The sequence below is a fragment of the Aplysia californica genome, unplaced genomic scaffold, assembly GCF_000002075.1.
Source record: "Aplysia californica isolate F4 #8 unplaced genomic scaffold, AplCal3.0 scaffold00380, whole genome shotgun sequence".
Taxonomy (NCBI): Eukaryota; Metazoa; Mollusca; class Gastropoda; order Aplysiida; family Aplysiidae; genus Aplysia; species Aplysia californica.
The window spans coordinates 416,802-417,436 of NW_004797650.1; the positions used below are offsets into that span (position 1 = coordinate 416,802).

General features: G+C 35.3%; 1 protein-coding gene across 1 annotated transcript in view; it reads left to right on the forward strand.

Moving 5' to 3' along the window:
* LOC106012461 overlaps positions 1-635 on the forward strand; it is a gene marked incomplete in the record, with an annotated part of 14,324 nt that overhangs the window by 6,109 nt on the left and 7,580 nt on the right.

The following is a 635-nucleotide window of genomic DNA, read 5'->3' on the forward strand; positions in this document are numbered from 1 at the left end:
TTCTTTAATAAGCATAAAAGGTGTTGAACCAAAAAACAAAAATTTGATAAAAATTCACAAACCTGTGGAAAAAGCAAGTTTCTTCACTTTGATTATTTGACGAGAGCCTGATTCCACCACGCTGCCTCACATTCGGTCTTTTTCAAGTTTCTCAAGGAGAGCGTATACTTTCCCCCTCCTTTACTTGAACTATCGGTCCACCTTCGAAAACACCTAAGTCTATTTTGTGTACAGTCTGGTGTTAAAAGAGAAGAAAGATTCATGCTTTTTACGCCCTCTTCAGCACCATTAATTAGATCGCTTATTAGCAAGTGGGCCCCTTCGACCATGCCTGTCATAACCAATTTCTTCCTGCACGAGATACTACACCCGTGCTGTGCAGAAAGACGAGCACACCATACAACATGATATTTTCCCCTCAGGGTAATCGAACTCATATCATTCCCATGTAAGCCTACAAGTGCAGTCATTTTCAAAAACGTTTTTCTTTTTCTTCAAAGTTGTATAATACATGTAAATACCATAAAGCATGCAGTAAAGCGAAGATGATAATGCGCTATAGAAATACAATAATAATAATAATAATAATAATAATAATAATAATAATATAATAATAATAATAATAGTAGTAGTAG